The 20,653-nt window shown below is 42.6% G+C and overlaps 1 long non-coding RNA gene across 5 annotated transcripts in view; it reads left to right on the plus strand.

Annotated features, from left to right (window-relative positions):
- The window catches only part of LOC141413677 (uncharacterized), a 103,675-nt gene that overhangs the window by 47,441 nt on the left and 35,581 nt on the right, over window positions 1-20,653 (plus strand). The window contains exon 7 of one of the 5 annotated variants that reach the window (XR_012438445.1): window positions 7,072-12,095. The exons of 3 other annotated variants lie outside the window; for them this stretch is intronic. This is a non-coding gene — a long non-coding RNA (uncharacterized lncRNA). Of the gene's footprint in view, window positions 1-212; window positions 570-7,071; window positions 12,096-20,653 lie in introns of those variants that run through there. One more of the 5 variants, XR_012438446.1, reaches the window with a different exon arrangement.

The raw sequence follows: 20,653 nt of genomic DNA on the forward strand, positions 1-20,653 counted from the left end.
GGTCTTTCGAAGATCCATCTATCTATTGTACTTGACAGTGCCATATCGTGATTCTTCAAGTCTGATTTGTCTTTGCACTTCCCATTGCCCATTATCCTTATGAATGCTCAGTGTTTATTGAAGGAGTAATTACGGTACAAAGGCCAGAGGAAAGTAGAATATGGTTTCCTGCTAAGCGCTGATGCTATCTCCTTCCTTCTCTTTTTGCTCAGGATCTCTCAAAACATATGCCTCAAGGTTCAAGCTCACGGATCAGTATCAATGTTAAATTAGTAAGTAGTAGAATATGGGATGGTAGCTCAGTTATACAATGCTTGCCAGCATGCATGAGGCCCTGGCTTTCATCCCAGCATGGCAATAAATAAATAAATAAAAACTAAAAAACAGTAGAATGTGTTTGTGTGTGCATGCAAGTTTCCATAGGAAAATCTTGTTTTCTGCTTACTTTGGGAAAATCTGAGTTCTAAACAGTGATGTGATAGGCTCTCTCCTGTAGAACTTCTGAGAGCCCTCACTATGCTAATGTGAATAGGAAGAATTTCCGACTCTTTGACTGACAAGACCATTACTCATCCTTTATCAAAATATATTTTGAGGAGCTATAAAATAAAAATGTAAGAATATATATGTATATAAGAATATATATGTTTATAAGTATATCTGTATATACGTAAAAATGTATATGTAGAATTGAATTGAATTTAGGACTTCAACTGTAAGATGATTTCTTCTTCCAAAAGGGGGTTTTGAGAGAAGAAACTGAGACAAAGGCCTTTAATGTGTGGGCCTTAGGAATAAGATATTTCAATATCATATAGAATTTTGAAGCATATTTTTGTACTGCAAGTTTGAGGCTCTTGTGAAGAGAAGCTCAATCAAACTCTGGCACACCCTAACTACTATAAAATTACTCATGAGAAACTTGTTGTCAATTACCAGAGTAAAATAATAGGGCGTTTTTTTTTTTAATTAATTTATTTAAAATACCACTTTTTAGCCAAGCAGTCATAAGAGGGCTGTCAGGGCTGGATGTGTTGTTTCCCAGCAGGGTTAGACAGGTTGCTGGGGCTCACCCAGTGGGTGATTTATGGCTCAACTGGAATTCTGGGTTATGTAGGCAGCCTCCTGAGGAGCTCAGGAAGAGTCTCTGCGTGTGACTGTTCCCATCCCTTTCTTACGATGCTGCCAAACTCTGGGACCCATAGTGGTTGTGTTCAACCCTGTGAATGTCTGTCTGTCCTGGTAGCAGTGGAGACATGCTTTCTGTGAACATGTTTGTATGCCTTCCCTGTGGTGCCTGTGCTGCATCCTCACTGTTAGAGATGAAGGGATTAATTCCCCCTGGCCACTGGGAAGCCGCCATATTGGTATCTAGGGTGAATGCTCTTTTGCTCTCTCAGGATGAGTGAGAAGGAAGCCAAAGCTTTGCAATTGCATTGAAGTTCCTTGTGACAAATGGGAGCATGTCAACAAATGACCACATTATAGTATTTATAAACACCTCCAAATCATTATAATCTCAGTTAGCAAAGAGCATTGTGACCCAAGTTCTAGTCTTGGCGGTTTAGTCACCTGAATGTCATTTCACCTCCTGGGTCTGAGCATTCTCAAGTGAATGATATTAACAAATTACCCTCTGGCATTGAGTACTTTTGCTAATACTTGGCCAGTATGATGCTCACACAATATAGTGTATTGAAATTTGTCATGTATATCCTACGTCATGGAGAAAATGGGGCTCTGAGAATTTAAGTGATTTACCATCAGTGACACAGTGGATGAAAGACACATTCAGGAACTAAATCTAAGTCTCTAATTCCCAGTTGGGTGCCATTCTCTCATCAACCTGAGATCGTTGAACCTGATAATGAGCAGGTCAGCTTTTAGCATCATCTTACCATAGGAGTCAAGGACTGCATGGAGGTCGCCTCCTACTGACGGCAATTGCGGAATCTAGAATTCAGGAGATCACCTGTTGTCATCTAGATAACAAACAGATTTAGACTCTTCTCTTCTGATTCACTCTTGTGTCATTTCACCTCATGTTTGATCAAGGTCGCTGTTGGTTCAGCCTCTTTCTTGGCACCTTTCCTCTACTCTCCTCTGTTGCAGCTCAAGCCAATTTTATTGGCTTAATTACACAAGTCATTAGATCAGTAACTGCTATCTATTTCTCATCAAAGAATAGGATACATAAGCTTCAACAACCAGCATTGACTCCCATGTTTAATAAGACTTCTTTTCCTCTTACTGTCCTCATTGAAGTTTCTATATGAGCCCCCCATCCTTCCTTCCTTCAGACTTCCCCACATCAAACAGTAGTATGGCTATAACACTGTACTATTTGTTTATCTGCATTAGATCCCTGGCGTCTCTATCTCTATGCTTTTTGACTCTCCCCCAACAATCTGTGTTGTCTGTCAGCTTGCCTCTACCACTTTCCCTCTTCCAATCTTGGTATAATTCTCATGCCTCTGTGCTGAGAAGAAGAGTGACAAGGAGTCTGAAATCTGATGACCCACCAACCTGTCTATCCCTGTTCCCTGGTACAGCAGGGGCTAAACACTGACAACCATAGATCAATAACCACAAGACATGAAAAAGAGGAAGGGAGATAGGCACCTTTCCTTCTCGAAAATGCTTGTCAACATGTACAAGGATGTCTTAGGGTAGGGAGGCCAAAGCAGTCCCAGATTATTATTTCCTTTAATATATCTTGAAAAGATCATTTATTCTCATTGGAGATGGAATGGTCAAGATGGCAAGAGCTAAATAGAATGTCATGTTCTGAAAGGAGAGGACAAACTTAACTTTCAGTGATACAGCTTTTAAGTCTGGACATACCTTAAATTATGTATGTGACCACTAAAGAGTCACTTAACTTCACTGTTCAATTTTTCACTTGAAACATGAAGCTAGCCAAACCCTCACCATGGGTCTCACAGATTGTGAAGTGAAAAATAAGACATAAAAAGTCCCTCAAATAACAAATATATCATAGAAGTGATGGGGTAGTTACTTGTCTTGCAAGCATTGCTTTCATTGGTAGAGTTCTTCAAAAAAGAAATATTAAATTCCCATAGGTTTCCTCCTTTGGCTACATTGCTTTGAGGTTGATTGAAAAAGTCCAACCAATTTTGAGTTGTACCTATTTTGTGTAACCAAGTCATACCTGTTTATAGATGTGAGAATGATATGTTATCCACTAATCACAGGGTTCATTTGAATGGTCTGACTGATTAAGTGATCTACCCATTTTTAAAAAAATGCATATGGTGAACTCAGTTGTGAGGGACGTTCACCATCTACAGAGAAGGACATTTTTCCCATCGAGTTCTCTGAGTAGCTGGCCTTTCTAGTTAAAGCCCTCACCTCTCACTTGTCATTTTGCAGCACACAATAATAGAAGCATCCAGGGATCTTTGAGTTATTAACGTGACTTAAATTTCATGTTGTCATGAGAAGTTCAAGGGAAGCTTTGTTCATAGACTGGAGTCCCTGTAGAGCACATATCGATCATCAGTTTACCATGAGATAAAGTGAGGAGAGATTAGGTCATTGGATTGTCTAATTGTAACTGTTACCGCCCACCCATGATGGATAAGTTTCATCCACTCAAAAAACACTCTTATTATACAAGCAAGTTTCTGAAAGAAATCAAGTACACGTTAGTACAATTATTTCAGGGGCATTGTTTTCTTTTTTTTTTTCATTTTTCTTTTATTATTCATATGTGCATACAAGGCTTGGTTCATTTCTCCCCCCAGCCCCCACCCCCTCCCTTACCACCCACTCCACTCCCTCCCTCTCCTCCTCACCCCCTCAATACCCAGCAGAAACTATTTTGCCCTTATTTCTAATTTTGTTGTAGAGAGAGTATAAGCAATAATAGGAAGGAATAAGGGTTTTTGCTGGTTGAGATAAGGATAGCTATACAGGGAGTTGACTCACATTGATTTCCTGTGCGTGGGTGTTACCTTCTAGGTTAATTCTTTTTGATCTAACCTTTTCTCTAGTACCTGTTCCCCTTTTCCTATTGGCCTCAGTTGCATTTAAGGTATCTGCTTTAGTTTCTCTGTGTTAAGGGCAACAAATGCTAGCTAGTTTTTTAGGTGTCTTACCTATCCTCACCCCTCCCTTGTGTGCTCTGGCTTTTATCATGTGCTCATAGTCCAATCCCCTTGTTTTGTTTGCCCTTGATCTAATGTCCACATATGAGGGAGAACATACGATTTTTGGTTTTTTGAGCCAGGCTAACCTCACTCAGAATGATGTTCTCCAATTCCATCCATTTACCAGCGAATGATAACATTTCGTTCTTCTTCATGGCTGCATAAAATTCCATTGTGTATAGATACCACATTTTCTTAATCCATTCGTCAGTGCTGGGGCATCTTGGCTGTTTCCAGGGGCATTGTTTTCTAAAGGAACAAAGTTTAGGCCATGTTAATAGGCCTGTTACCTTACCTCATGTAAGACCAGATAAGCTGCTCTAAGGAAGTAACAATGATGCTTGCTTGGATCAGGAGGATTTGCTTCTTAGGTAACTTGTAAGTATATCTGCGGCAGATTTCCATCGAAGAAGGTTCAATACAAACCTGTGCTCCTACCATGATATAAATAGAGAATGAAGAGAAGGGTGGCTTTCCTGAGGAAAAAATGTGGGAAAAGCTGTTAGTTTATTTTCTCATACCATAACAAACTATCTATGGCTTAGTAACTTAAAAAAAAAAAAACTGAAATTTATTCATGTCACAGTCTTGGATCTGAATGTCCAAGCAGCACAGTGCCTGCTCTGGGGAAGGCCCATCTAACCACATCTTTTATCACAATTGGCCTAACAATGGCAGGAGTGGATGCAAGAGGGAGAGATTACAAGGGAGCAGGAAGCCAGAGAGAGGGGGAACAGGCCCACCTTGCTCTTTTTATAGCAACTCTTTCAAAACTAACTAATGTCTCACAAGAACTGTATCAGTTCTGAGGGCACACCCCCAATGACCTAAGAACCTCCTGCTAGGCCCCACCTCCTGCAGAGTCCATCACCTCCCAATATATCCAAAATGAGGACCAAGCTTCCTTGGGGGACACACTCAAAGGATATCCACACCATAGCAGATACACCCTGGAGGGGACTTTCTGAAAAGATGAAGAGAATGAGGAACTAGAAAAATCAAAAGATGGGGATCATACACATGACACCCTGCTTCTTTTCTTCTCAGTTGGTGGAACAGAATTAGAAAGGTCAAATTCCCCTTTACCACACCGCTCTTTGAGGTTGTCCTGATTAGGCAGGGAAAGCACTTGGATGTTTAATAAAATGATTTGGGGAAGATCTGAAAGGCAGAGACTGCTTCCCACTACCTTGTGAACTACTCCAACAGAAACGGGGCTGAGAAAATACTGCCCTCCTTCCTGTGGGTCACCAGTCATATCATCCATGGTAGTAGAAGTTATGGAAGGGCCTGAGACAACTGCTTGAACACAGAACGTGTAAATAGGACTCATCTCAGAATTTCGTCTCCTCTTTGGCGAGCTTGGTCTCTGAGAGATAATCAAGAGTCACATGTCCTTTATGCATGAAATTGGTATCTGTATCTTAGGTTCCCCTCTCATTGCTGCTTTTGTCCGATACACAGATATGTGATCGAGGGATGCCGAACATAGATATGAGCCAAAAACACTCTATGTAGGTAGGGGAAGCAACTGTAAAATAAGCCCTATTTGATTTGTCTCCAATTAAAACATTAGTGTCTCTTTCTTTGCACACTCTTTTAGTGTAGTTTTGTTCAGGTGGATAATCAAGAGTAGCTCTTCAATCTCCAAGTTTGAAAATAAAGCATCTTTCTTGATCTTTTCTTTCTGTGTGATTTGACCATGATTTGCTGAGACATTTGAAGCAACTGTGACAAATCTTTTCTTCATGGATTTCTGTGCTCTGCTGGAGCCAGTAGCAGGATGTCAGTGGCTTATCCAAGATTTCCTTCCTTCATCTTAGAGCATGGGACAGGTTGAGCTGGTTGCTGCCAGCTTCTTGAAAACATTTCCAGAAAGGAGTGAATGTCCCAGCCAGGTGGCTGGAACAGGGTGGATTTCTAGGCAGGAGTTCCTGTTCGGTCTAGTTCGCATGGCTAATTAAAATCTCCAGGTCATGGGTTACTAATTTTTTGGTTCTTTTTTTTTTTTTTTTATCATGTTACTGCCTTCTGAGGACCCAGGGGGATGAGGAGGCTGTGTTATTGTTTTTTCTTGTGTGATTGGAGCACAGGGCTCTGCCAACAGTCTTCCAAGTCATCACCCTTTTTCCTCCTTCTCTGATCAAGAATTCTCAGTTAACAGAGCCCAGAAGGGCCATCCGGGGTCCCCACCCATCAGAAATCCAAGCCAAAGTGAACCAAACTTCTCCAAATGTAAGTGGTAGAGAATCGCTGCCCATTGAGCAACACTTCCAAGAAGGAAATTCATAATTCATTACCATCTGCCTGCTTGCCAGTCAGCTTTGCATGAAGTGGGACCAGGTGGGAGGAAAATGCTGACTCTTATTTTTTTTTAGAGCTTGCCAGGGTGGAAAATCTGAGCGCTGTGCTTGGCATCAGGAGATCAGAGTCTGAGCCTGGGCACTGCCATATGAATCTGGGAAAGTCATTTGAATTTTCCAAACCTCAATTTCTTTATCTGTAAAATTGGAGTAATAATACTTCCAGCTGTCTACCTCAGAGGCTGGCAGAAGAGGAGGGATTTAAAGTGAAATATTATTTGAGAAAGGACAATAGAAACTGAAAACACAGTGAGCAGTGGTTATAACCACTTGCAGAATGACAAACCAAAGGAGGCCATAATCGAAACTTGATCCAAAGAAAAAATACACTCCCTCAACACACTCCTCAACACACCCTCTCATTTGTAGTAACCCCATTTTGTTATAAATGCAGAATATTGAGCAAATATTAAGATTTGCTCTTGGTTTGACAGGTTTGCACTTAGCTGCTGTCTGAAGACAGCCTGTCTTGACTTCATCTAGACATGGACATTTCTAGAGCACGTAAGACTAGCTCTTGAATTTTTTTGTTGTAGGTGTTTTAAATGCAAGTGTCACAGCAAGAGTGGCTTCCTTGAGTCTGTTTGTCAGGAGCCCATGGCCCCAGCAGTGAGTGCTGTAGAAGTGGAGACGGTTCTCAACAGGCCGAGGAGAGGGTAGATCCATCACCAGCCACAAGAAGAACTTCAGGCCAGTTGCCAAGTTTCAGCCAAGAGAGAACACCTCTTCTGGAGTTTATAATCCTGCAAAGGAGGAGTCAATAATGGAAAGCTTTCCACACCCTTCACATCACATTAGTCATGAACACCTTGCTGTTAATTAACAGCAGTAAATACTACAGTTATTTCATTTGGTTCGCTACTCTCCCAGGAAATGATTCTGAGCTGTGGGTTAGGGATAGAGGGGTAGCTTATTCCCACAAAGTTTCAAAGGTCCTGCTGAGAGTGGTGTTCCAGCAAGCCCAATGGAGTTCTTGTCGAGGAGTAGATGGGAACCGGGTTTGGCTGTCCATCCTTTTGCAGTAAATGTAGGTATATGACCATGACTTCTCTGGAAGTTCAAGTTGGAACCTGCTGATCTTTGAACACTGGAGCAAGTGCTTATTTGATATAAACAAGTCTTCAATCGCCTGCAAGCTTCCTACTTCCTGAGAAGTCCTCCTGAATGATGGGGTAGCTCTCATCCAGTGTTGACAAGTATGCCTCCCCTTTCCTCACTGCTTGGAAGGTCTGGCTCCAAGAACATTTTCTAGCTTTCTACAAGAACTGGGTCTTCCCCATAGACATAGACATGTTCCCATTGGATGTTCAAATTTGACATGGCATGTAACGCTCTTTTTTCATTTGTTATCTAAAATCCATGTCTTGAGGCCTTTTTTTATTCCAGATACTGTAGAAATGAGATGAACAGGATAAGATCCCAGTCTTCAGGAACTCATAGTCAAGTGGGGTAGATGGATGGGCAAAAAATTCAACCACATTTTTAGACCATATTGCAATGATGGTGGAGGTCCAGGGCACTATGGGAATCCAGGGATGAAATGAAAATTAAGTTTTGAAGACTGAACAAGTGTTTTCCAGGAAGAGAAGTTTTGGGGTTCCAAGGAAAGAGAGATGCCTGTGCAAAGATCTTAAGGTATTGAAAAACAAAGCCTGTCCCATATGGTGAGAATATCCAAGTAGGACATTTTGTGCATTTGTTTGGGTATCTGATTCTTGCTTCTCTATATAACATATATTTGGTTTGCTCTGTATACATTTTTGTGTTTACACCAACAGGCTATGCCAACATTCTTTTTTTTTTTCTTTTATTATTCATATGTGCATACAAGGCTTGGTTCATTTCTCCCCCCTGCCCCCACCCCCTCCCTTACCACCCACTCCACTCCCTCCCTCTCCTCCTCACCCCCTCAATACCCAGCAGAAACTATTTTGCCCTTATTTCTAATTTTGTTGTAGAGAGAGTATAAGCAATAACAGGAAGGGACAAGGGTTTTTGCTGGTTGAGATAAGGATAGCTATACAGGGAGTTGACTCACATTGATTTCCTGTGCGTGGGTGTTACCTTCTAGGTTAATTCTTTTTGATCTCACCTTTTCTCTAGTTCCTGGTCCCCTTTTCCTATTGGCCTCAGTTGCATTTAAGGTATCTGCTTTAGTTTCTCTGCGTTAAGGGCAACAAATGCTAGCTAATTTTTTAGGTATCTTACCTATCCTCACCCCTCCCTTGTGTGCTCTCACTTTTGTCATGTGCTCATAGTCCAATCCCATTGTTGTGTTTGCCCTTGATCTAATGTCCACATATGAGGGAGAACATAGGATTTTTGGTCTTTTGGGCCAGGCTAATCTCACTCAGGATGATGTTCTCCAATTCCATCCATTTACCAGCGAATGATAACATTTCGTTCTTCTTCATGGCTGCATAAAATTCCATTGTGTATAGATACCACATTTTCTTAATCCATTTGTCAGTGGTGGGGCATCTTGGCTGTTTCCATAACTTGGCTATTGTGAATAGTGCCGCAATAAACATCTATGCCAACATTCTTGTGTGTATCACAGTACAGCAATATTGTTCTACTTCTTTTATCCTTCTTCTTATCTCCAAATATGGGTCTTAGTCTTCTTTCAACCTTTACAAATCCATTGCCTTTGAAGGTAATGAGCTAAAACCTTTCTTTTTCAAAATTCATCCCAATTCCCTCTTTTTAATTGATATTCTGGGGTAGATTTGGAGGCTGGAAGAATGTGGGGCTCTGTGCTATTTCACTAGCTTATAGCCTACTTGCCTTCTTTGTCCTTCATGGGATAATTGTCTTTGTCTTCCAGTGTCAAGTTCTTCTATTCCATGGATTTCCATTTAGGGTCTCAGCTCCTATAACCTCTACTTTGTGTCTCCTCTCTATTTTCCATGGACAGTGTACTAAGTGTCCTTGGTAGGTCACCATGGGGACTGAGGATGGTGAGATTTCTTGGTAAGACTTGTGGGGCTTCAAAGTTTCATGAAGCATTTCTGCCTCATTCATTCACTCCTTCACCTGCCCATGGGGCAGCAGGCACTGTGCTATGTGCTAGAGTATCACACTGTATAAAACAAATGGCACCTGTCTCCTTGCACCAAGTCATAGGATCCTGACCTGGTGTACTCCTGTTGTGGCCAATAGCCAGCTCACATTTGGGGATCTGGGTTTCCTAGTATCTAGTTACCTTCCCGGAGGGGAACTACATCCACTGGGAAACCACATGTCCTTTTTAAGAGGGTTGAGAAGTCCATTGATGTGAAGCAGCCCAGGGTCCCAGCAAGGGTTGGGGCAGCCTCTGAACACCACAAAGAGTCTGAGGAGCAGGGCTGCTGAGGAGAAGTACCCTGGGAGACTTCCAATGCTTTAGCTCCAATTGAGTGAATATTTTTATTTGGGAGAGAGTCCTGCAAATCCAACCAACACCTGCATTGGTCCTGGAGACAATATATTTTATGTTTCTGAACTCAGATTCCTTCACCCACAGGCCTTGAAATTGCAGGTGTATAATCTCTGTGGTATTTTTTGGAAAGGGATCTACAAAATAAACCAACAGACTAGTTGACCCAGTCAATCACCTGGAGTCCTACTGTGGATGCCAGCCACCAGCCCCTACCCATAGCTTCATAGAGCCTCTAAACTCTCCCCTCTGCTGGGGCAGTGGCTTCTGTCTGTTTCAATCACTGCCATACATCCAGAACTTAGGAGACTGGCTGCGACATAGTGAGTGCTTCAGACATTTTTGTGGGATGAGTGGTTGAATGTTCATTTTGACCCAGACACTACCACCCAGCTGCCAACACCTAGTGAAAAGGAAGGCGAGGTGCTTGTTCTCCCTTGGCTTAATAACAGTCTGCAGGTACTGTTGTCTTTTATATGGCTGCTTAGCTCATTGTGAAGGCCCAATAAATATTAACTGATGGACAAGACGCTCTGGGGTTTGGCTCCAGCTGCATCCAAGTGCTACTTTTTGAGGAAGTTTATAAGAGCAGGGGAATGTAGGATATTACGTTGGGAGTCCTGAGACTCACAGGACCCCCTCCTCCTTCTCCCAAAGCCAAAGCCTGGGAGAAGTGGGTGGGGAGAAAAGGAAGGAAAGCACCTAATTATATTCATGGGTTATATAATTATGCCTTCAGGTTCCCACTGGTGGTGGGTTTTAAAGGAGCTTTCAGTTCTTTCAATTTGGAAATGCTTTGTTTTCCTGGGCTTTGTTTTATTTCACCTTTATTCGTCATCCTGCATGACTCCCCAGTCTCTTCCAGGAGGAATTTCTGAGGACTTGGTGTCTATACCTGACAAAACAGATCTTGCCAATGGTTTGGCAATAGGCCCCAAATCCCCTGAATCCAGTCCAAGCTCTTCAGCCTGTTGAAGTACCTTTCATTGGTAGGATCTTACTGAGTACTAAAATAGTGGTTCCCACCATTGTGTCCCCAGACCAGCAGCCTCAGCATCATCTGAGAACTTACTGGAAAGGTGAAGTCTTGAGTCCTACCCTAGAACTCCCAGAAACTCTAGGGTGGAGCATGGCAATCAGTGCTTTAACAAGCCCTCCAGGGAGTTCAGATGCATGTTCAAGGTTAGAAATCATTGCTCTAGATTCTAGAGTCTTGAACGATTCCCAGCCACAGTGACTGTGTATAACAATCACCTGCTAGACCTCACCCAGGCCTGCTAAATTAGGAGTCCCAAGAGTGTGGACCAACCATCAGATTATTCTTTAGTTCTTTTAAGCTCCTTGCTCCTCTAATAATGCAAGTCATGGCTAAGCACCACAGTACCATAGTGTACTTTGCATCCAACATATATTAGGGATTGTTCCCATGGACAAACCACCACAGGGGAGGCAGTGGACCTCACAGCTCCTGCCTAAGAACATAACCAGCTCCTGTACCTTGACCTTTTCTTCCCCCAGGGCCAGCTATGCTGCCTATGAACATGCAGAGACTGAAATTCGTTCACCTGTGGGGGAGGGCTTCATTCTACAGTTTCTATAACAGATAGACTGGTTCTTGTGACATCTCAATTTTTTGGTTTGGAGTGAGAAGTCTGTTTGAAACTGAAGCTCCATGGGAAAAAGGCTGGCATAAGGAGAGGGAAAAGGTTATCCAAACAGAAGCCCAGCTCAGTCCCCACTCACACGCAGCGTTACGTGCTCTATTGCTCCTAGTCTTCCTCACTGATTGAACCAGTAGACCTCCAACCCTGGTATGGAAGACTCACTTGAAAATTAATAGGGACTCAGAGACTCAGGCCGAGGAGAGGGCCTGGGCCTTTGAACTTTGGCCAAGTTCTGTGGTGACTCTGATTCCCACTACCATTTTTAGAAGTACTTCCACAGCCACGTGGTCTCAGTTAATAGTCATATAGTTAACAATCTAGACTCTGTAGACCATATAGTCTCTGTTGTAACCACTCAACAACATCACTGTAGCCAGAAGGTGCCATAGATAATACATAAGTGAATTATTTTTAGCTCTGTTTCAATAAAACTTTATCTATAAAATAAGATGGTGGCCATTCAGTCATGTGTCATAGTTTGCTGGCCATGTTGTAGGCAACAAATCTCAACCATGACTGCCCAGTAGAGTCACTGGGAGAGTTTTTTTGTTTTGTTTTGTTTGAAAGCAATGCCTGGTTCCAAAGACGGATCCAGTCATTCTGAGGTAGGGCCCAGGATTTTTCTTTCCTTTTCCTTTCCAACTCCCCTCTAATTCCAGTGTGCAGCCAGGGTGGAGAACCAGTACTTTAGGCCTTCATTCAGTAAGTAACTACTCATCCATCATGTTCACAGAGCTTTAAAATATGAGTCAGATTACACTTCTTTCACACAACTCTCTCCAGTGCCTTCTGCATTACTCAGAATAGAATTGATGCTCTGGACTGTGCTGTAGCTCAGTGGTAGAATGCTTGCCTGGCATGTTTGAGTGCCTACATCCCGCCCCCAGCATCACACACACACACACACACACACACACACACACACACATGAGTTGATGTCCTTGTCATGTCTTAGAGTTTCCTTTAAGACTTGCTGCTAGAGATCTCTTTGACCTAATAGTCTCCTCTCATGCCACTTATATTCTCTGCTCCATCACACTGGCCTCCTCTGTGTTTCTAGAACATGTTGAACACTATCCTGGATTGAAGTCTTTGCCCTCATAGTTTTTCCTCCATCAGTGAGGCCTCTGTTCAATGTCTGTCTCTGTGTGCCAACCATCTCAGTGCTCAGTGTCTGAAAAACAGCAAGCATTTACTTAACTCATGAATCTGGAGATTTTGCAGGGCTCAGCAGGCATGGCTGAGTTCTGCTCCATAAAGCATCAGCTGGTGTGGTTGAGCCAGGCTAGTGACAAGCTGGTGCTGGCTGTTGGCTGGGAGCTCAACTGGGCTCTTAGCCAGGGACCTGTTTCTCTTCCCATGAGTCTCTTCCAATGGCTATTTGGGCTTCCTCGCAACATGGCAGCTGGGTACCAAGAGCAAACATCCCAATGGAAGGAGTTAGTTTCTTAAAGTCTTGGCCCAGAAACTGACAAGAACACCAATTCCACTATGTTCTATTAGTCAAAATAGTCACACAGTTCTCCCAGATTTGAGAGGAGGATTAAGACACCAGTTCTTAATGGGAAGAAGGTTTAAGGTGTGGGCAGCCACACAATTCTACATGTACATACAACACTCATTTCCCTACTCCTCCAGGTCTCTCTACTCCTGGGCTGCAATGGCAAAAAAGGCTTCCTTACCACATCTAAGTAGTAGCCCCATCCTCTCATCTTGCCCCATTACTGTTTGTCCCCTAACCTTGATTTATCACTCTTGATGGCACTTAATGTATTGTATATTTGTTTATAATGAACACTTCTGAATTTCTTGTGTTTAATACTTAGCTAAATAGAAGAGAAATGCAAGGCACTAATTTGACTTCTGGAAACTTTAGATTGAGCTGCGGATAAAAGAAAAATAAACTCAGAGGAGACAGATAAAAAGTCTATATACAAAAAAAACATAAAAATGCTTTTAGTGCCTTGATTTTCAATTGTATACAGACAAGAAATGCTCAAGCAGGGGGAGATGGCCTATGTTGCAGACACCACACTGTGCTAAATATTAGTGGTAATGAAACATTGGCAGTTGTGTGCAACCGTTAATTTTTTGTGGAGTTTCTCATTGGTTCAACACATATGAGCTTTAAACAAGAATTTCATCATCTTCAGTTCTAAAATGTAATCTCAGTTAAAAGATGCTACTCCTCTGAATTCTTTTTGTTATTTGATTTTAATGTTTCCAAGCTATAGCAGCCAAATCATAGAAAAGGAGCATAAAGACCTTTGTGTAGAGATCTGCTTAGTCAATCAACTAAGCTGTTGCTACCATTGACAAATGAAATTTGGGTTCTGCTACAGTTTGGATGTCTCCTCCAAATCTCACGTGGAAATTTAATTGCCATTGGAATGGTATTAGGAGGGGGTATCTTTAAGGGGTGACAAGACCATGAAAGCTCCACTCGCATTAAGTGGGTTAATGCCCACTGCTGCAAGTAGGTTCCAGATAAAAGGGTGAATTCCACTGATGTTTTTTCTGCCCTGCACATGTTCACTTGCCCTTCCTCCCTGTTGTGGCACATCATGGAGGCCCTCACCAAATAATCACACAATGATCTTGGACTTCCCAGCCTCCAGAACCATGAACCAAATGAACTTCTGTTCTTTAGAAATCCCCCAGTCCATGGGATTTTGTTATAGCAACAGGAGGCAGACTAAGTGTCTCTTCTCTAGGGAGTATGGTATAGTCATTAATATCTGTTTCTGAATTCTGGAAATCTGGATATGAATTTCAGTTTTGGAAGTTATATAATACTTCAAAGCCAAGATTTTTCATATCTGAAAAGCAAAAATAATAATATCTGCCTTGTCAGTTTATTGGGAGGATTAAGACAAAAAATGCAAGAAGAAAGTTCAGCATGACACACAACATAAAATAGGTCCTCAATAAAATACTCTAATTTCTATTCTTATTAAAGAGGGATTTAGTAATTAATCATTGAGTATGTAAAATATTCTCATATATTATATTAAATATATTTAAAATATTCTAAAGGATTTTATAAAGAGTTCAAGGAAAGCAATTTGGCTGGTTTCTTATGGTATAACATTGGAAAATATCTCAAAAGCCCAGAGAAAATACTAAAGGTGCCATGGCTCTCTCCCACATGGATTCTTTTTGTTTTAAATTATTTTTATTAGCATACATTAATAGTACAGGGGGTTTTCAATGTGATAATTCCATAGATGCATACAGTGTGCTTTGAACAAGTTCACCCCTCCCTGTTATATTTCCTTAACACTCCTCCCCTCTTTTTCAAATAAAGTTAGGTGGAGTTCATTATGCTGTCTTCACACTTATACATATATATATGTGTGTGCACCTTGATCCTTTTCACCCCCATACCCTCTCCATTCCCCCTCCCACTGATCCCCGCAGACAGCCCCCTTTGTACACCCAACTCCCATTATCCTCGTACTCATCATCATCACTGTTGTTGTCATCATCATCACCATCATTTTAGGTCTAGATTCCACATATGAATAAAAACATGTGATATTTGGCTTTTTGATCATGGCTTATCTCCCTCAACATGATATTCATTTTTCTGCAAATTATATAATTTCATTCTCCTTTACAGCTGAATAATATTCCATGGTGTATATATACCACATTTTCTTTATCTGTTCATTGGTTGTTGGGCACTGAGGCTGATTCCATGCTTGGCTATTGAGAATAATGCTGTGATAAACATGGATGTGCAGGTGTCTGTCTTGTATGTTCATTCAGAAATATGCCTAAGAGTGCTATGGCAGGCTCATAAGGTAGGTCTAATTTTAGTTGTTTTGGGGCAGGGGAGTGGTACTGGGGTTTGAACTCAGGCAGGGCCTCACAATTGCTAGGCAGGCACTCTACCACTTGAGCCACTCCACCAGCCCTATCCTAATTTTAGTTTTTTATGAACCTCCATTCTGATTTCCTCCACCTGAAATCCCCTCAACTACTTTCAGGTTATCTTTTTAAAAAATTGTTCCTTCCACATATGAGAAAATATGATATTTTCCTTTTTGTATCTGACTTTTTTCACTTAACATGATGACCTCTCGTTCTGACAATTTTCTTGCAAATGTCATGATTTCTTCTTCAATAGATAACTTCTTCTACAACAGATAATTTAAATAAAATGTGGTTAATGCAATAATAAGACAGTCCTTGGAAGGTTTTTTGGAAGTAGTGATGTCCTTTCTGGATTTTATACAGTGAAGAAAATGAAGAGGAGTAATTTAGGTGAAAAAAAAAAAAGGAAGAATTAAGCGGTGGGGTAGGAATAGAGAACAAAAAAAAATTCCAGCAGGAAACAACTTAGATAAAATAAGAAACACAGTGATGTTGGGGGAACAAATGACAGCAATTCATCTGGGATGGGTGGGATGGGGAAGATCAAGGTTCAAGACCAGCTAGGGAAAAAAGTTTGTAAGACCCCATCTCAGCTGGGCATGGTGGTGTACGGTCATCCCAGCTATAGTGGGAAGTGTAAGATAGTATGATCACTGTCTAGGCCAGCTTGGACAAAAAGTGAGATCCTATCTCTAAAATAACCAAAGCAAAAAGGGCTGGAGGTGTGGCTCAAACTGTAGAGCGCCTGCCTTATAAGTATAAAGCCCTGAGTCCAAACTCCAGTGGCATGAAAAAAAGAAAAAGAAAAAAGTAGACAGGGTTAGATTGGAAAGGGCCCTGTATTCCATTAAGGAGCTGGGTTTATGGTGGGTTTGCATGAAGGGTCAACATGGTCAGAAGTGCACTTTAATTTCAAGCTCTGGTCACAGCTTAGAAGATAGCTTTGAAAGAGAAGGGGAAGGGGCCAATAGAAGTCTACAGCAAAGTCCAAGGCCTGAAATAATAGCAGCAGGGGTTGGCGGAAGGGGACAAATTCAGGGCTGGACATTGAGGAAGTAAAGTCAGTTGGGCTTATTGATTGATCCAACTTTCAAGAGAGGGGAGAAAAAGATGACTTCTAGGTTTCTGACTTGGTGGCTCAGGTGTTATTGGTAGATCTGAATACAAAAGAGGGCCCATGTGTGGGCACTGGTGGGGGAGGGAATGAGGTTGATTCTGGCTGGGCTGACTTTGAGTATCAAGGAAGACATGCTGGCTGCCAGTAGATATTTAAGTCTGAGCCCAGATGAAGGATCTGGGCTTCTTCATCATGTCATGCTGGCCAAGGGGCTTTGCAGGTGAGCAGAAGAAACCCTGGGAACGTGGGTATTCGGAACACAGGCTGTGTGAAGGACCCCTGAGCCAGCCCAAGGAGGAGCAGTCAAACAGACAGGGGACAGTGGCACCCTGGAGTGGACCACACAACACAGCACAGTTCCAGGAGAAGGCTGAGAACTTGCCCTTGGGTTGAGTCACTATGAAGTCATTCCAGCTTTATCAGGACCATTTCTATGGAGTCTTGGGGAGAGGTATGGTTCCCGTGGGCTGAGGACAGTCAGTCCTTCCTCTGATGGGGTGTTTTCCTGTTTCTCACACTTCAGGTCTCATTCAGATGTGACCTTGTTAGACACAGCACAACAATGCCAAGTAGAGGACCTACCGAACAGTAGGTGCTGAAATGATATCTAAAAGCAAGTAACTTTTAAAACATGGTCTTACCCCAGCAGCACAGCAACTAAGCGATAGCATAGATAAATGGGACTACATAAAACTAAAAAGCTTCTGCTCAACAAAAGAAATGGTCTCTAAACTGAAGAGAACACCCACAGAGTGGGAGAAAATATTTGCCAGCTACACATCAGACAAAGGACTGATAACCAGAATATATAGGGAACTCAAAAAACTAAATTCTCCCAAAACTAATGAACCAATAAAGAAATGGGCAAGTGACCTAAACAGAACTTTCTCAAAAGAAGAAATTCAAATGGCAAAAAAAAAAACATGAAAAAATGCTCACCATCTCTAGCAATAAAGGAAATGCAAATTAAAACCACGCTAAGATTCCACCTCACCCCTGTTAGAATAGCCATCATCAGCAACACCACCAACAACAGGTGTTGGCGAGGATGCGGGGAAAAAGGAACCCTCTTACACTGCTGGTGGGAATGTAAACTAGTACAACCACTCTGGAAAAAAATTTGGAGGCTACTTAAAAATCTAGACATTGATCTACCATTTGATCCAGCAACACCACTCTTGGGGATATACCCAAAAGACTGTGACACAGGTTACTCCAGAGGCACCTGCACACCCATGTTTATTGCAGCACTATTCACAATAGCCAAGTTATGTGGAAACAGCCAAGGTGCCCCACCACTGACGAATGGATTAAGAAAATGTGGTATCTATACACAATGGAATTCTATGCAGCCATGAAGAAGAACGAAATGTTATCATTCTCTGGTAAATGGATGGAATTGGAGAACACCATTCTGAGTGAGGTTAGCCTGGCCCAACAGACCAAAAATCGTATGTTCTCCCTCATATGTGGACATTAGATCAAGGGCAAATACAACAAGGGGATTGGACTTTGATCACAAGGTAAAAGCGAAAGCACACAAGGGAGGGGTAAGGATAGGTAAGACACCTAAAAAATTAGTTAGCATTTGTTTCCCTCAACACAGAGAAACTAAAGCAGATACCTTAAAAGCAACTGAGGCCAATAGGAAAAGGGGACCAGGAACTAGAGAAAAGGTGAGATAAAAAAGAATTAACCTAGAAGGCAACACACACGCACAGAAAATCAATGTGAGTCAACTCCCTGTATAGCTATCCTTATCTCAACCAGGAACACTTGTTCCTTCCTATTATTGCCTATACTCTCTCTACAACAAAATTAGAGATAAGGGCAAAATAGTTTCTGCCGGGTATCGAGGGGGTGGGGGGGAGAGGGAGGGGGCGGAGTGGGTGGTAAGGGAGGGGGTAGGGGCAGAGGGGAGAAATGACCCAAGCCTTGTATGCACATATGAATAAGAAAAAAATAAAAAAGAAATAAAACGTGGTCTTAGCACCTCTGATGGTTGTGGTCTAGTTTCAGGTTGGAAGGAGGTTTCAGCTGCTGCAGAAAGACTTGGCCAACTGTATAAACCTGTGAATCATCCAAAATATTTGAGTCTCTGTTGTGATCATCAGCACTTCACGCCTGAGTGTTTGTGCTTAAACACAAGGACAGGTACCAGGTCCCAGTGAAGGTGCCACCCAGCATTATAATGGGACGATTCAGTCAGTGGTAATTTTACCAATCTCTCTCTCCCTCCTTACCTACCTTGGCCAGTTTTAACCCATTTTCCTCCTTTCCTCCCTCTCTTTATCCCTCCCTCCCTTCCTTCCTTTCCTTCTTTTGTGGTAGTACTGAACCCAGGGTTTCCCAGTGCTCTACCACTTGAGCCATTCCCCCTGCCCTTTTGGGTTTTATTGTTTTTCAATAAGGTCTCATGGTTTTTTTTTCCCAGAGTCAGCCTTGTACCATGATCTTCCTACCAATGCCTCCCTCACAGCTGGAACCACAGGCAGGTACAACCTCACCCAGATTGTTTTTTTGAGATGGAGGTCTTACTACCTTTTGGCCTGAGCTGGCCTTGAACTGTGATCCTCCCTATCTCTGCCTCTGCCTCCCAAGTGTTTGGGATTACAGGCATGAGTCACAGTGCCTGGCTTACCCAGTTTCTAGATGGGGAAGCTAAGTTTTGGAGTGGCCAGTCCAGCATTAGAGAACCACATGGCTCCCAGGGCTGGGTTTGCTTTTAGAATACCTCAGCCCCATGGATGGACTGATGCCATGTTGAAAGCAGTGCTGTCCTTCAGGCAAGGTCCCGCTGAACAGAGAATGTTATCAAATTCCACACTGAAGCAGAGACTTATTGCATTTGGGGAAGGATTTCATCCTGCAGGCCCTGGGCAGCGGGCCCTCTCAGCGGGCAGTCCATCCATGTTAATAAATGTCTCACCTACCAGACAGCTTCAGTAAGGTGAGCCGCCTGGCTGAGGTCATGCCTGTCAGCTCAGTTTTACCAAGATATGGAGGCTTGTTTGAGGAGGCTCTGGAATTTAGCTGTTGTCCTGAAGGGAAGACAGGCTGGCTGTTTCTTCCCAAAGACCCAGCCCCTCCCTTCCCAAACACTTTTTCTCGATTTCTACTCTTGAAGTCTGAGAGGGCTGGAGTCACCCTTGCCCTGTGGATATAAATGTGTGGATGTGTGCCACAGGTGTGTGTTAAATATGTGTAAAATAAGAGCTTTCTTATCTTAAAAACATGCTTCCACAGTGCCTGTCTTATTTATTTTCCCAACTGGTAAGCAGTGCAGGGGTTTCCTCTCCCATTTCACAAGGGTATAACTGAGTCTCAAAGTTACCTGGCTCCTTCAGGGTTGCACTGAAAACAAGGAACATGTCTCCTTCCCTCAGGATTCCTGAGTGCCAGTCTTCTAAGAGACAATGCCTTGTTAAATGTCACATCTCTTGACATCACCTTCAAAGAAAATCTTAGGGTTAGGGGTTCCCAAAGCTTTTCAGAGATTTTGGTTTTCACCAAAGGAGGTAAATGGCCAATATCTTGAGCTTAGACATTCCTCATGTACGAAGAGAAAAAAGAAAAAGAAAAAAAAGAAGGCAAGACAGAACAAGTCAAGGTAGAATTTGGCATTCAGAGAGAGTCCAGGAATCACTTCAGTCAAGCAAATAAAAAATCAGATCTATATGGGGGAGGGTGCCCAGGGTCAGAGGTCAGGCCAAGATGGGGATGTGGATCTGACCCCAGGCATGGACTTGGCATTGTCTTGTCTTTCTGCAGGCTCACTGAGGAGGTCCAGTGGGGCCAGAGGAGCTGCACGCAGAAGCATCTCTGGGCTTCTGTGTGTGTGGTGGGGAGAGGGTGGAGACCCTCCTACTTCCTGGTCCACCTTCCCCACGAGTCAACTCCACCTAAACTCACCTAAGCCACATTTTCTTCATTTGGCTCCAGAGAGCTTTGCCCTCCTCCAAGCTCAGCACTGCCAACCCTCCCTTTCCCCCTGCTGCCCGGTACATCAGTCACCCAGTGCTTCACCTGTCCTGCGAGGT

This window comes from Castor canadensis, chromosome 11 (genome assembly GCF_047511655.1).
Source record: "Castor canadensis chromosome 11, mCasCan1.hap1v2, whole genome shotgun sequence".
NCBI classification, from domain to species: domain Eukaryota; kingdom Metazoa; phylum Chordata; class Mammalia; order Rodentia; family Castoridae; genus Castor; species Castor canadensis.